Source organism: Arachis ipaensis, chromosome B5, assembly GCF_059453495.1.
Source record: "Arachis ipaensis isolate K30076 ecotype BB chromosome B5, ASM5945349v1, whole genome shotgun sequence".
NCBI classification, from domain to species: Eukaryota; Viridiplantae; Streptophyta; class Magnoliopsida; order Fabales; family Fabaceae; genus Arachis; species Arachis ipaensis.
Window position 1 is genome coordinate 102,888,758 of NC_142440.1, and position 16,017 is coordinate 102,904,774.

Sequence of the window (16,017 nt, forward strand, 5' to 3'; positions counted from 1 at the left end):
GCTTGGGAAAGATATAAGCAACTGATTAAAAGGTGTCCTACTGACATGCTTCCAGAATGGAGCATCATATGTATATTCTATGATGGTCTATCTGAGTTGTCAAAAATATTATTGGACCATTCTGCAGGAAGATCTCTTCATCTGAAAACCCCTGCAAAAGCTCAGGAACTTATTGAAATGGTTGCAAATAACCAGTTCATGTACACCTCTGAGAGGAATCTTGTGAACAATGGGATGCCTCAGAAGAAGGGAGTTCTTGAAATTGAAACCCTGAATGCCATATTGGCTCAGAATAAAATATTGACTCAGCAAGTCAATATGATTTCTCAGAGTCTGAATGGATTGCAAGCTGCATCCAACAGTACTAAAGAAGCATCTTCTGAAGAAGAAGCTTATGATCCTGAGAACCCTGCAATGGCAGAGGTGAATTACATGGGAGAACCCTATGGAAACACCTATAATCCTTCATAGAGAAATCATCCAAATTTCTCATAGAAGGACCAACAGAAGCCTCAACAAGGTTTCAACAATAATGGTGGAAGAAATAGGTTTAGCAATAGCAAGCCTTTTCCATCATCTTCTCAGCAACAGACAGAAAATTTTGAACAGAGCCATTCTGGCCTAGCAACCATAGTCTCTGATCTATCCAAGACCACACTAAGTTTCATGAATGAAACAAGGTCCTCCATTAGAAATTTGGAGGCACAGGTGGGTCAGCTGAGTAAGAAGATTACTGAAACTCCTCCCAGTACTCTCCCAAGAAATACAGAAGAAAATCCCAAGAGAGAGTGCAAGGCCATAACCATGACCAACATGGCCGAACCTAGAGAGAGTGAGGAGGACGTGAGTCCCAGTGAGAAAAGCCTCATGGGATGTCCTCTGGACAGAAAGGAGTTCCCCTTTGAGGAACCAAAGGAATCTGAGACTCACACAGAGACCATAGAGATTCCATTGAACTTTCTTCTGCCATTCATGAGCTCTGATGAATATTCTTCCTCTGAAGAGGATGAAGACATCATTGAAGAGCAATTTGCTAAGTATCTAGGAGCAATCATGAAGCTAAATGCCAAGTTATTTGGTAATGAGACTTGGGAGGATGAACCCCCCTTGTTCACCAATGAACTGAGTGCATTAATAAGGCAGACATTGCCTAAAAAAAAATCGGATGCTGGAAAATTCATCATACCTTGTAACATAGGCACCATGACCTTTGAGAAGGCTCTATGTGACCTAGGGTCAGGGATAAACCTCATGCCACTCTCTGTAATGGAGAAACTAGGAATCTTTGAGGTACAAGCTGCAAGAATCTCACTAGAGATGGCAGACAAATCAATGAAACAGGCTTATGGACTAGTAAAGGACGTGCTAGTGAAGGTTGAAGGCCTTTACATCCCTGCTGATTTCATAATCCTAGACACTGGGAAGGATGAGGATGAATCCATCATCCTTGGCAGATATTTCCTAGCCACAGCAAAAGCTGTGATTGATGTTGACAGAGGAGAGTTAGTCCTTCAGTTGAATGAGGACTACCTTGTATTCAAGACTCAAGGTTCTCCTTCTGTAACCATGGAGAGGAAGCATGAAAAGCTTCTCTCAATACAGAGTCAAGCAAAACCCCCACATTCAAACTCTAAGTTTGGTATTGGGAGGCCACAACCAAACTCTAAGTTTGGTGTTGAGAGGCCCCAACCTTGCTCTGATTATCTGTGAGGCTCCATGAGAGCTTATTGTCAAGCTATTGACACTAAAGAAGTGCTTGTTGGGAGGCAACTCAATGTTATTAATTATATCTATTTATTTTCCATTGTTATTTTATGTTTTCTTTAGGTTGATGATCATGAGAAGTCACAAAACAACTGAAAAATCAAAAACAGACGGAAAAACAGCATGAAAAACAACTCACTCTAGAGGAAGAGCTTATTGGCGTTTAAACGCCAGTAAGAAGCATCAGTCTGGTGTTTAACGCCAAAAAGAAGAATCAAGCTGGCGTTTAACGCCAGAAACAGGCACCAGACTAGCGTTTAACGCCAATAATGGGAGAAAAGCTGGCGTTAAACGCCAGAAACAAGCAGCAACATGGCGTTTAACGCCAGAAGTGCACTATAGGGGCGTTTTGCACGCCCTAAATAGAGCAGGGATGCTAAGTCCTTGACCCCTCAGGATCTGTGGACCCCACAGGATCCCCACCTACCCCACCTCTTCTTCTCTCATCTTCACACCCTTTCATAACACACTTCCCCAAATACCCTTCACCAATCACCTCCATATCTCTTCCCCAAATACCCCTCACCAATCACATCCATCCACTCTTCCCCAAAAACCCCACCTACTTCCAAATTCAAAATCATTTCCCTCCCAAACCCAACCCTAAAACACGAAACCTAACCCTTCCCCCACCCCTATATAAACCCCTCCACACTATCTCATTTTCACACATTGCAAACGCTTCTTTCCTCCCTTGGCCAATGATGCACGGAAACTTGTCTCTTAACAAATCTCCCTCGGCAAGTATACCGAATTGTCGTCAAGTAAAAACTCACAACAGAGTAAGGTCGAATCCCACAGGGATTGATTGGTCAAGCAACTTTAATTGGAGGAATGTTTTAGTTGAGCTAAGCAGAATTTGGTTTGAGAGTTGCAGGAAATTAAATGGCGGGAAAGTAAATAGCAGAAAATGTAGATGCTGGAAATAAAGAGCTGAAAATAGATGACGGAAAATAAATTGCAGAATCTTAAATGGGAATGGAGAAGATGATCATAAAAGTAATTGGCAGAAATTAAAATGAATGGGTAAGATCAGAAATGGGGAGTTCATTGGGCTTAGGAGATGTTGCATCCTCCGGATCAAGTTCATTTTCATCTCTTCCTCAATCAATGCATTCATTGATCTCCTTGGCAATCTTAAGTGATTGAATTCCAATTCCTTGGTAATTCAATCTCTCAAATCTTGATCAATAGCCAATTCCTTGGTCCAATTGCTCATGAGAAGAGATGAGGTATCGTCACTGATTATACCACATGTATTTCCAAATCAAAGTGTTGGTAGGATTATATGTCACTATATCCATCCAAACCCCAATTTGGTCCAACATGAGAAAGCATTTCTAGCATGATCTCTTTATTCCTCTTCCAAGGTTCTGAAGAGATCCAAGTATGAATAGCTTCTTTTCCAAGATAACTACTCAATTGGATGAAGATTGAAAGCTTTCTAGTAAAATCAAGAGAAAAGAAAGAAGAAGAATAATGAAAACTATTATTGATCCATCAAATTACAACAGAGCTCCCTAACCCAATGAAAGGGGTTTAGTTGTTCATAGCTCTGGGAATGGAAAACAAAGATGGAGAATACATTCTAAAAAGTTAAACTAGAAGTTACAGAGAAAGTAAAAATACAGAGAGTAATTCTAATAATGCCCAAAAGCTTCTTTCTAGTTCAAAATTCTCCCTATTTATACTATTCTTCTGATCTTCTAGTTGCTTCTTCAAGTCTTGGATATGGGCCTTTGGATCTTGAGTTGAAGCAGTTATCTTCTTCAGTGGTCTTAGCTTTACTTGCAGAGAAAGTGTGCAGTAGGTATGGACTTTAGCTTGGGGCGTTAGTGGCGTTAATGTTAAGTGAAACTGTGGGGTCGAGAACGTTAGTGACAATCACCTTTTTCACTAACGTTCCTAACCCAAAAATGGTCCACGTTAACTTCAACGTTAGTGGCACTAACGTGACCACTAACGTTGCTTCTTGGCCCTTCGCAAACGTTACTGGGGTTCACCTTTTCCAATAACGTTAAGAGTAACCCTTTTTCCCTACGTTAGAGTTCACGTTAGTATAGTTAACGTGGCCTTTAACGTAGGCTTGCCAAATCTTTGAGAGCGTTAGTGACACTTACCTTTGTCACTAACGCTTCAAAACGCCCCTTCTTCCCACGTTAGAGTTCACGTTAACTAGGTTAACGTGACTTCTAACGTGTTATTGATAGCCATCTCCAACGTTAGTGACAAAGGTGAGTGTCACTAACGTTGGCTCATCATCCCTCTTCTCCACGTTAGCTTCTACGTTAATGTAATTAACGTGGCTCATAGTGGCTTAATCCAACGTTAGTGACAAAGGTGAGTGTCACTAACGTTGGTGATTCCTTGCTCCCTCCACGTTAGAGTCCATGTTAACTAGGTTAACGTGACTCTTAATGTGGCAAATATGAGCTTAGTCCAACGTTAGTGATAAAGGTGAGTGTGACTAACGTTGGCATTATCTTCCTCATCCACGTTAGAGTTCACGTTAACTGAGTTAACGTGACTCTTAACGTGGCCAGTTGCCACTTTGGAATGTTAGTGGTACTTACTTTTACCACTAACGTTAGAGTTCTACTTCTCTTCCACGTTAGCTTCCACGTTAACATAGTTGACGTGGCAACTAACGTGGGCTATGATGGCTCACGAAGGCGTTAATGGCAATCACTTTTTTCATTAACATTTCAAGCTAGCCTCCATTCCACGTTAGTGGTCACATTAGCTAGACTAACATGGCTACTAACGTGGTTCTTCCTTGCTTTCTTTGTCCTGAAATCAAGCAATAAAGTGCATCAAAGCTCTAATCCAAGTTATGAGACATGCATCATTCAATTTTGTCATTTAATTCATGCATAATTCTCATGAAATCATGTAAAATTCACAATGTTTGCTTGAATCAAGATGTAAGTGATTATTTACCCAAAACTTGCTTATTTCCTAAGAAAGTGCATGAAACTACCCTAAAACCATAAAGAAAAGATCAGTGAAACTGGCCAAAATGCCCTGGCATCAGCTGAATACACACTTCCCCTCCATCTTCTCTAATTTTTTCTCCTTCTACTATTTTCTTTCTTTTTTTGCTCGAGGACGAGCAAACATTTTAAGTTTGGTGTGGTAAAAGCATTGCTTTTTGTTTTTCCACAACCATTAATGGCACCTAAGGCCAGAGAAACCTCAAGAAAGAGGAAAGGGAAGGCAATTGCTTCCACCTCTGAGTCCTGGGAGATGGAGAGAATCATCTCAAAGGTCCATCAAGACCACTTCTATGAAGTTGTGGCCAAGAAAAAGGTGATCCCTGAGGTCCCTTTTAAGCTCAAAAGGGCGAATATACGGAGATCCGACAAGAGATTAGAAAAAGAGGATGGGAAGTTCTCTCCAATCCTATTCAACAAGTCAGAATATTAATGGTTCAAGAGTTCTATACAAACGCATGGATCACTAGGAACCATGATCAAAGTATGAACCCAAACCCAAAGAATTGGCTTACAATGGTTCGGGGGAAATACTTAGATTTCAGTCCGGAAAATGTAAGGTTGGCGTTCAACTTGCCAATGATGCAAGAAAATGCACGACCCTACACTAGAAGGGCCAACTTTGATCAAAGGTTGGACCAAGTCCTCATGAACATATGTGTGGAAGGAGCTCAATGGAAAGTTGATTCAAGAGGCAAGCCAGTTCAATTGAGAAGACCGGACCTTAAGCCTGTAGCTAGAGGATGGTTAGAGTTCATTCAATGCTCTATCATTCCTACTAGCGACCGATCTGAAGTAACTGTGGATCGGGCCATCATGATCCATAGTATCATGATTGGGGAGGAAGTAGAAGTTCATGAGATTATACCTCAAGAACTCTACAAGGTGGCTGACAAGTCCTCCACTTTGGTAAGGTTAGCCTTTCCGTACCTCATTTGCCACCTCTGCAATTCGGCTGGAATTGACATAGAGGGAGACATCCTCATTGACGAGGACAAGCCCATCACTAAGAAAAGGATGGAGCAAACAAGAGATCATGGACCTCAACAAGAGCATGAGGAAATTCCTCACCATGAAATCCCTGAGATGCCTCAAGGGATGTACTTTCCTCCACAAAATAATTAGGAGCAAATTAACACCTCCCTAGGAGAATTAAGTTCCAACATGAGACAACTAAGGATGGAGCACCAAGAGCACTCCATCATCCTCCATGAGATTAGAGAAGATCAAAGAGCTATGAGGGAGGAGCAACAAAAGCAAGGAAGAGACATAGAGGAGCTCAAGAGGAAGAAGATGCCACCCTCACTAAGGTGGACCCGTTCCTTAATCTCCTTGTCTATTTATTTATTTTTCTGTTTTTCATTTACTATGCTTTATGTTTATTTATGTTTGTGTCTTTATTACATGATCATTAGTGTTTAAGTGTCTATGTCTTAAAGCTATGAATGTCCTATGAATCCATCACCTTTCTTAAATGAAAAATGTTTTAATTACAAAAGAACAAGAAGTACATGGATTTTAAATCCATCTTTGAGATTAATTTGATTATTTTGATGTGGTGGCAATACTTTTTGTTTTCTGAATGAATGCTTGAACAGTGCATATGTCTTTTGAATTTGCTGTTTATGAATGTTAAATTTGTTGGCTCTTGAAAGAATGATGAAAAAGGAGAACTGTTATTGATAATCTGAAAAATCATAAAATTGATTCATGAAGCAAGAAAAAGTAGTGAGTACAAAAGCTTGCAGAAAAAAAAGAAAAAAAAAAGAAAAAGCAAGCAGAAAAAGCCAATAGCTCTTTAAACCAAAAGGCAAGAGCAAAAAGCCAGTAACCCTTTAAACCAGTAACATGACCACTAACGTGACCACTAACGTTGCTTCTTGGCCCTTCACAAACGTTACTGGGGTTCACCTTTTCCAATAACGTTGAGAGTACCCCTTTTTCCCTAGGTTAGAGTTCACGTTAGTATAGTTAACGTGGCCTTTAACGTAGACTTGCCGAATCTTCGAGAGCATTAGTGACACTTACCTTTGTCACTAACGCTTCAAAACGCCCCTTCTTCCCACGTTAGAGTTCACGTTAACTAGGTTAACGTGACTTCTAACGTGGTATTGATAGCCATCTCCAACGTTAGTGACAAAGGTGAGTGTCACTAACGTTGGCTCATCATCCCTCTTCTCCACGTTAGCTTCCATGTTAATGTAATTAACGTGGCAACTAACGTGGCTCATAGTGGCTTAATCCAACATTAGTGACAAAGGTGAGTGTCACTAACGTTGGTGATTCCTTGCTCCCTCCACGTTAGAGTCCACGTTAACTAGGTTAACGTGACTCTTAACGTGGCAAATATGAGCTTAGTCCAACGTTAGTGACAAAGGTGAGTGTCACTAACGTTGGCATTATCTTCCTCATCCACGTTAGAGTTCACATTAACTGAGTTAACGTGACTCTTAACGTGGCCAGTTGCCACTTTGGAACGTTAGTGGCACTTAGTTTTACCACTAACGTTGGAGTTCTACTTCTCTTCCACATTAGCTTCCACGTTAACATAGTTGACGTGGCAACTAACGTGGGCTATGATGGCTCACGAAGGCGTTAATGGCAATCACTTTTCTCATTAACGTTGCAAGCTAGCCTCCATTCCACGTTTATGGTCACGTTAGCTAGACTAACGTGGCTACTAACGTGGTTCTTCCTTGCTTCCTTTGTCCTGAAATCAAGCAATAAAGTGCATCAAAGCTCTAATCCAAGTTATGAGACATGCATCATTCAATTTTGTCATTTAATTCATGCATAATTCTCATGAAATCATGTAAAATTCACAATGTTTGCTTGAATCAAGATGTAAGTGATTATTTACCCAAAACTTGCTTATTTCCTAAGAAAGTGCTTGAAACTACCCTAAAACCATAAAGAAAAGGTCAGTGAAACTGGCCAAAATGCCCTGGCATCACAACACCAAACTTAAAGCTTGCCTGTCCCTAAGCAAGTACTGGAACAAGAGAATGATGAATGAAATGACAAGATGAATGAATTATTCTTGTGGAAGTCATGTCCTTGGTTTTATGGGATTTGATGCATAGCAACTTAGGTTCATTTCTTTACTGGCTTTCAGACCTTTATCATGCCTTGGAATACTCACTTGATGGCACCCTTTGAGACTGTTATTTATTGATCCCTTTGTCTTTCCAAGGTTTATTGCATCCTTAGGCTAAGTGTTCTGTGAGAGGGCGACTCTTTAAGATAAGTTTTCAGCCAACACTCCCGAATCAGTTAGTTCAAGGTGCTAGGTGTTGAAACACCCCTAAAGACTTACTCTCTCAAGTCTCTCTCCCCCATACATGCACACCACAGGCACATGGTTTGTTATTTTCTTTCTTTGAGGTCTTGGTGTCCAGCACCTCTTTGGGTTACTAAATGTTCTGTAGCAAGGTTGCTCTTGATAGTGGATTTTCAGTTGATAATCCCGGGTTAGTTAACCCAAGTTACCAAGTGATGAAGCACTCCTAAGAACTTATTCATTGGTACAAGAGCACCACAGACACATCCCTCAATGTTCAAGCCCTTGGTGCCTAGCCTTATTCTTTATTACCTTTCTTTCTTTTTCAACTCTTAGTGTTCTTTTCCTTTTTCTTACTGGGATCTTATTATTTAGCTAGTCTCATGGGGTGTGTTTCAAGCATATGATTCATGACAGATAGTTACCTTTCCACCTTGTTGGTGAACCAACTTAGCTAAGTGATTACTACACCACAGATTTAAGGACTTCCTCCACTAATTAAACTCCACTCTGGTCTTTCATAACATCTCTTTTTATTTAGCTTAGAAGGACAAACATACAATAAGTAAGATGCAAATGAAGATAGGTAACTTGAACCAGCACACATATGAAAAAGGCAAGAAAAACACTAAAGACAGAATTGAAAATTCCTAAGCTACTATGGAAGCATGTTCTATTTCGTACATGATTTTCCTTATTTAAAACTTGAAAAAGATGGGATAATGAGGGAACTCCACCACCTTTTACTCATGGGATTGCTCATGCTCTCCCTCTTGTTTGTCCTCTTTGTGTTTTTCTTGAGTGCTTGAACTCCCACTTCCCTTTCCTTTTCCAATCAACTTTTTCCAGAAGCCAGCATCTTCCATCTTCTTTTTCAATGTTTTCTTCTGCTATTTCACCTTCCTTTCCTCTTGTTCTGTTAGCTCTTTTTGGACTTCATCATACCTAGGGATTGCAGAGTGCAGATTATGCATATGACCAGACATATAGTTCAACTTGGCTTGAGTGTTTATGTAGAACTCCTCCCTATGTAGTTGTCGTCCTTCATTCAGTACGCTGAACTCATTGAATGCCTTCGTCTGAGCTAGCTGTCATTGGTTGAGTTCTTGAAGGCATTTGTCTTGACGCTCTTACCTTTCAGTCACTTGATTGATGGCTTGAGTGAGCTGGGAGTAGTGTTCCATTTGCTGTTTCTGCCACTCTCCTTGTTGATTCATCCAATTAGAAAGCAGTTCTTCTTGACGATCCATCCTTTGGGCTTGAATGTGCAGTTGTTGTTCTTGTCCCTCCATATAACTTCTTGCTAACTCCTCAATGGCTCCGTGAATGTGATTCAAGTTGATGTTGGTTGGATCATAGTACTCTTCTTGCTGGTATTTTTCTTGATGAGATTCTTCTCGGTGAGGCCCCTCTTGTGCTGTTCTTTTCCCTATTTGAGGTCTTCTTTGTTGTTGGGCGGGTGCCACATAAGTTATTCGCTGTAGCGTGACTGACCTTCCAGGGTTCACCCAACTTGGATTGCTGTCCTCGAAAACTACCTTGGCTTTTGTGCACAATCTAAGGATGGTGCTGGGGTACCAAAGTCTAGCACCTGGATCATTCTTCTCGGCTGACTCTTGAATCCCCTCAGCTACAATCTCGTGTACATTGATGCCTCCACCCTTTATTAAGCAATGTACCATAGTAGCTCGAGTAGTGTTAACCTCCGAATTGTTTGCAGCTGGGAGGATAGATCTCCTCACGAGCTCAAACCATCCCTTGGCTTCCGGGATAAGGTCTCCTCTCCTGATGAATCGAGGTCTTCTATCCGAATACCTTTCCCAGTCAAATCCTATAACACACATATCATTCACAATTTCTTCAAGTTCATCATTGTCGGGGCCATTACTTATTCTCACGTGATAACTGGGCTCATCAAAATGTGGCGATTTCAGCTGAAGAACCCTCGTTATGGCATTGGAGCTGAAGTCCACCTCTGTTCCTCTCACATAACTTTTGAAGGTGGGGGCCTTAGTTTTGTCTTCTCTGACCATATTTGCATAGAATTCTTTGATGAAATTTGCATTTATCTTTGCTTCTGGGTTCGTGAGCCTTTGCCAACCCCTTTGTTTGATCTTCTCTCGAATCTGTGAGCATTCATCCTCGTTGAACTGGAATGTTAACTCAGGCAATATCTTTTTGAGCTTTATCCGTTCAAATTCAAGTTCATGGAATGCAATTTTGAATTTCCCTTCATCAAAAGGGCTGCCCTCAACTGGTTCCTTTCTCTTTTGCCTCTTGGAGCTCGATGATGCCATGAGTAAGAGTTGAGGTGTGAAAGTGTTGAGGAGTTTTGGATAAATGGTGGAATTCGGTTGGGTTTGGATAGGGTGAGATGAAGGGATTTGGGTTCCGAAGGTGTGAAGTATAAAGAATGGAAATTGGAATGTGAAGGGGAGCACAGACTAGGAATCACTTATATAGGAATGTGATGAGTGAATGAAAGGTGTGGATTGATGGGCGTGGTTGTGTGATGGACGGATGGGGTTTAGCAATGGATGAGCACAAGGATCATCAACTTTATGATGGGGTTGGTTCAGTTTCCAAGCTTGTTCTTCTTCCAATGTTGCATGGCAACAATTCCGAATGCAATCCCCTTGGAGACACGTGTATAGTCCTCTCTTTTTGTGGTGGCCGAATCCTCCTTCAATTCCCATCAATTCTCCTACAAAATAAAAGAAATATGATTAATAAAATTGTGGAAAGTGGCGGCAAAATTTCAAAAAAAAGAGAAAGAGTAACTACTTTTTAAAAATTTTTTTGTTTCTAGTTACTAATTGTTATTCATGAGTGCAAACCAACTAACTAAATGTCCATGTATGCAACATTGGTGACACCAAACTTAGTTTGTGGCACTGTGGTGTAAGAAGATTTGTTCTAGGTGCTAAGAGTGACATGCTATGAGTTGCATTCATGTTCTCTTAGTGTGTCTTGAACACCAAACTTGTTCTTCGCTATATGTTGCATTCAAGGATATGTCAAAATTGATTTGAATTTCATGAACCTTGATTTATTAACTACTTTAAAAGCATGTAAAACATGGGTTGCCTCCCATGAAGCACTTCTTTAGCGTCACTAGCTTGACGTTCTGCCTTTTGTCAGGGTGGCTGGTAGTGCTTCAAATCTTCTCCTCTTGCAGTAAACCTATATCCATTGGCTTCATCAAGGATCTCTACATGTTCTAGGGAGAGAACTTTGTTGATGGTGAAAACCTTGGGTAGCTGAGATGGGATGGTGGGGAGATGAGGTGGGATATTTGGGAAGTAAGCTGAGATCACTTTATCCTCTGGAGAGAAATCTTCTGTAGGGATCTTCTTGTTCCTCCATCTCCTTGGTGCCTTTTTCTTTGTTTCTTTTGTTGTTATCCTGCTCTTTGTGGTCTCTTTTCCTAGGGAGATTTTGTTGCTGGTCTCATATGATTCTGGTGGTTTTGGCTCCACTTGAGTTTCTTTTAGCTGTGACACCTTCTGGCTGTTTTGCTTATCAACCAAGGGGATTCCCAGGTGTACATTTTGTGCTTCAGTGCTTGTTTCTTCCACCAGTGCTTTGTTGTGATTTTCCCTTGGTTCCTTGTTTTCCTGGTCTGCTTCTTGTGAGGGTTTGAAGACATTGAATGCGAGTTGTTCCTCATGTATCCTCAGTATTAGCTCTCCTCGCTCCACATCTATGAGTGCTCTGGCTGTAGCTAGGAACGGTCTTCCCAATATGATTGGGTGGATGGGACTCTCTTCCATTTCCAATATGACAAAATCTGTGGGGAGGAAATAGTTTTCCACTTTTACCAACACATTTTCAACCACTCCCACTGCTTGTTTTTTAGTTTTGTTAGCCAGCCTGATGACTACGTCTGTGGGTATTAGATCATTGATCTGCAGCTTCTTCATTAGAGATAGAGGCATTAAGTTGATGCTTGCTCCTAGGTCACAGAGTCCCTTATCAATCAGTGTTTCTCCTATGGCACATGGGATGTGAAAACTCCATGGGTCCTTCCTTTTTGTGGGCAACTCTGTTTGAATGAGAGCACTGCACTCCTTATTCATCATTATTGTTTGTCCTCCCTTGAGTGAGCCTTTCCTGGTTAGCAGCTCCTTCATATACTTAATGTATGAGGGCATTTGTTGGAGGGCCTTGATGAATGGTATATTTACATGGAGAGATGCAAACATGTCAAGAAACCTTGAGTATATTCTCTTCTCTACACCGCCATTGAGTATTTGGGGAAAGGGTGCATAGAGTCTCAGCGGCTCCTTCTGTGTGATTGTGGTTTCTTGATGATTCTCTCCCTGCTTTCCTGCTGATGTATCTTCAGGTTGTTCTAATGGTTTGTTCGGCTCTTCCTCAGTCTCCTTATCACTTATAGCAACCATCTTGCAATCTTCCCATCTGACCTTCTTTGCTTCACCTCTCGGATTTTTCTCTGTGTCACTTGGGAAGCTATCAGTAGGTTTGGGGATCTTCTCAGAAAGGTATCCCACTTGAAACTCCAGCCTCTTGATGGTGTCTCCCTGGTTCTTGATATTGGCTTGCACCTCCTCCTTGAACACCTTGTTATCTTAGATTTCCTTACATATGCCTTCAAGTAGAGTCTCAATCCTTGATAGTCTTTCTTCCGATGATGGAGAGTTGAGATTGGAAGGATGAGAAGGGCCATTTTGACTTTGGTATGGATGTTGAGAGGTGTTGTTAGGTGGGTGTTGATATCACCTCTGTGTGGAGTGTTGGTGAGTTGTATTGTTGTTGGGGCTGTGGCGTCTCTGATCTTGGCTTTGATCCTGTTGGTTTCCCCACCCAAAGTTTGGGTGGTTCCTCCAACCGGGATTATATGTTTTGGAGTATGGGTCATGGTGCTGCCTAGGTGAATTTCCAACGTAGTTGGCTTGTTCCTGATCACCCTCTGCTTCTTCATTCACTCCTTCTTGAGCTGCTGCTGAGGTGGTGATTGCTGCCAGTTGATTCCTCTCCATCTTTTTGGTAAGGTCAGCCAACTGCTTGGTAATAAGCTTGTTTTGAGTTAGCAGTGCATCCACATTGTTCAGCTCCATCACTCCTCTAGTGTTGCCTCTTTCAGAAGCATAGAAGTAGTCATTCTCTGCTACAGTTTCAATGACATCTATGGCTTCTTCAATGGTCTTCTTCTTGTTCAGAGATCCCTCGGATGAGTGGTCTACTGCCTTCTTTAATTCATACGAAAGGCCTTCATAGAAAATGTACAACTGCACCCATTCATTGAACATATCTGGTGGACATCTTTTTGTTAGGTCCTTAAACCTCTCCCATGCTTCATATAGAGTCTCACCATCTTGCTGCCTGAAGGTTTGTACCTCAGCTCTCAACCTGTTGATTCGTTGAGGAGGATAGAATCTTGCTATGAATTTATTCACCATGTCTTCCCAGGTTGCTAAACTCTCCTTTGGAAAGGATTCCAGCCATTTAGATGCTTTATCCTTGAGTGAGAAGGGAAACAGAAGTAGTCTATAGGTGTCAGGGTGAACACCATTAGACTTCACAGTATTGCATATCCTCAGGAAGGTGGTTAGATGTTGATTGGGGTCTTCTTGGACACTTCCTCTGAATGAACAATTGTTCTAAACAAGGGTGATGAGCTGTGGCTTTAGTTCAAAGTTGTTGGCATGTATGGTTGGCCTTTGGATGCTACTTCCACAGTTTCCTGGATTTGGGTTGATGTAAGAATCCAGAACTCTTCTCTCTTGTCCAGCCTGATGCGTTGGACCTTCTCTGCCATGGTTGTGAGTCTCTTCTTCATGATGGTTCTCCATATTCTCATCCATGTCTGGTTCAAAGTACTCTTCCTCTTCCTCAGCACCAACTACTCTCTTCCCTCTTGCTTCCCTCTTTAATCTAAGGAAGGTCCTTTCAGGTTTAGAATCAAAGGAAGTTGAAGCCCTGCTTCTTCTACCTGTCATACACCCAATAAGGCACAAGCAAGAAAGATAGATGCAGACAATATTTTCTGTAGAAATTATGTTAGTGTGAGTGATGCAATATATCAAACAGTTAGTGGGTCAGTGAACCAAATATTAAAATAAAATGTAGGTAACACCACTAATGGGTGAAAGGTAAAGGGAAAGAAATAACTAAAACTGAAAGTAAATTACTCAGATAAAACTAAATCAAACAAAAGGAAAATACTCAATCTAGTTATCCACCAATTTAATCATTGTTGATACAAAATCAATCCCCGGCAACGGCGCCATAAACTTGATGCACGGAAACTTGTCTCTTAACAAATCTCCCTCGGCAAGTATACCGAATTGTCGTCAAGTAAAAACTCACAATAGAGTGAGGTCGAATCCTACAGGGATTGATTGGTCAAGCAACTTTAATTGGAGGAATGTTCTAGTTGAGCTAAGCAGAATTTGGTTTGAGAGTTGTAGGAAATTAAATGGCGGGAAAGTAAATAGCAGAAAATGTAAATGCTAGAAATAAAGAGCTGAAAATAGATGACGGAAAATAAATTGCAGAATCTTAAATGGGAATGGGGAAGATGATCATAAAAGTAATTGGCAGAAATTAAAAAGAATGGGTAAGATCAGAAATGGGGAGTTCATTGGGCTTAGGAGATGTTGCATCTTCCGGATCAAGTTCATTTTCATCTCTTCCTCAATCAATGCATTCATTAATCTCCTTGGCAATCTTAAGTGATTGAATTCCAATTCCTTGGTAATTTAATCTCTCAAATCTTGATCAATAGCCAATTCCTTGGTCCAATTGCTCATGAGAAGAGATGAGGTATGGTCACTGATTATACCACATGTATTTCCAAATCAAAGTGTTAGTAGGATTATATATCACTATATCCATCCAAACCCCAATTTGGTCCAACATGAGAAAGCATTTCAAGCATGATCTCTTCATTCCTCTTCCAAGGTTCTGAAGAGATCCAAGTATGAATAGCTTCTTTTCCAAGATAACTACTCAACTGGATAAAGATTGAAAGCTTTCTAGTAAAATCAAGAGAAAAGAAAGAAGAAGAATAATGAAAACTATTATTGATCCATCAAATTACAACAGAGCTCCCTAACCCAATGAAAGGGGTTTAGTTGTTCATAGCTCTGGGAATGGAAAACAAAGATGGAGAATACATTCTAAAAAGTTAAACTAGAAGTTGCAGAGAAAGTAAAAATACAGAGAGTAATTCTAATAATGCCCAAAAGCTTCTTTCTAGTTCAAAGTTCTCCCTATTTATACTATTCTTCTGATCTTCTAGTTGCTTCTTCAAGTCTTGGATATGGGCCTTTGGATCTTGAGTTGAAGCAGTTATCTTCTTCAGTGGTCTTAGCTTTACTTGCAGAGAAAGTGTGCAGTAGGTATGGACTTTAGCTTGGGGCGTTAGTGGCGTTAACGTTAAGTGAAACTGTGGGGTCGAGAACGTTAGTGACAATCACCTTTTTCACTAACGTTCCTAACCCAAAAATGGTCCACGTTAACTTCAACGTTAGTGGCACTAACGTGACCACTAACGTTGTTTCTTGGCCCTTCGCAAACGTTACTAGGGTTCACCATTTCCAATAACGTTGAGAGTACCCCTTTTTCCCTATGTTAGAGTTCACGTTAGTATAGTTAATGTGGCCTTTAACGTAGGCTTGCCAAATCTTCGAGAGTGTTAATGACACTTACCTTTGTCACTAACGCTTCAAAACGCCCCTTCTTCCCACGTTAGAGTTCACATTAACTAGGTTAACGTGACTTCTAACATGGTATTGATAGCCATCTCCAACGTTAGTGACAAAGGTAAGTGTCACTAACGTTGGCTCATCATCCCTCTTCTCCACGTTAGCTTCCACGTTAATGTAATTAATGTGGCAACTAACGTGGCTCATAGTGGCTTAATCCAACGTTAGTGACAAAGGTGAGTGTCACTAACGTTGGTGATTCCTTGCTCCCTCCACGTTAGAGTCCACGTTAACTAGGTTAACGTGA

At 40.9% G+C, this 16,017-nt stretch overlaps 1 non-coding gene across 1 annotated transcript; it reads left to right on the plus strand.

The window, feature by feature from the left end:
- Nucleotides 1–13,305: 13,305 nt before the first annotated feature.
- On the plus strand, nt 13,306–13,412 carry LOC148565199 (small nucleolar RNA R71). Its single transcript, XR_015883835.1, has one exon. It is a non-coding gene; the product is annotated as a small nucleolar RNA R71 (small nucleolar RNA).
- The last annotated feature ends 2,605 nt before the right edge of the window (nt 13,413–16,017 follow it).